This window comes from Lupinus angustifolius, chromosome LG03 (assembly GCF_001865875.1).
Source record: "Lupinus angustifolius cultivar Tanjil chromosome LG03, LupAngTanjil_v1.0, whole genome shotgun sequence".
Classification (NCBI taxonomy): domain Eukaryota; kingdom Viridiplantae; phylum Streptophyta; class Magnoliopsida; order Fabales; family Fabaceae; genus Lupinus; species Lupinus angustifolius.
Genome location: NC_032011.1, coordinates 23,177,176 through 23,177,834, shown reverse-complemented (window position 1 = coordinate 23,177,834; position 659 = coordinate 23,177,176).

The following is a 659-nucleotide window of genomic DNA, read 5'->3' as shown; positions in this document are numbered from 1 at the left end:
CGAGAATGAGGAGGAGGATAGGATGAGGAAGAGGATGAGGATAAGATGAGGATGAGGATGAGGATGAGGATGAGGATGAGGATAGGGTGAGGATGAGGATGAGGGTAGGATGAGGATGAGGATCAGGGTAGGATGAGGAATAAGATGAGGAAGAGGTTGAAGATGAAGATGAGGATAAGGATGAGGATGAGCACGAGGATTTGGACGAGGATGAGGACGAGGATGAGGATAGGAGGAGGATGTGGATGAGGATAGGAGTTGGATGAGGATAAGGACGAGGAAGAGGATGAGGATAAGAATGAGGATGAGGATGAGGATAAGGATTACGATAGGATGAGGATGAGGACGAGGATGAGGATATGGATGAGGATGAGGATGAGGATGAGGATAGAAGGAGAATGAGCATAAGGATAGGATTAAGAGGTAGAGGAGGAGGAGGATGAGGATGAGGAAGAGGAAAGAATGAGGACGAAAATGAGAATGAGGATAGAATGAGGATGAGAAGGAGGATAGGATGAGGAAGTGAATGAGGATGAGGACAGGATGAGGATGAGAATGTGGTAGAGGATGAGGATGAGGATAAGGATAAGATGAGGAAGTGGTATAGGATGAGGATTAGGATAGGATGAGGACGAGAATGAGGATGAGGATGAGGATGA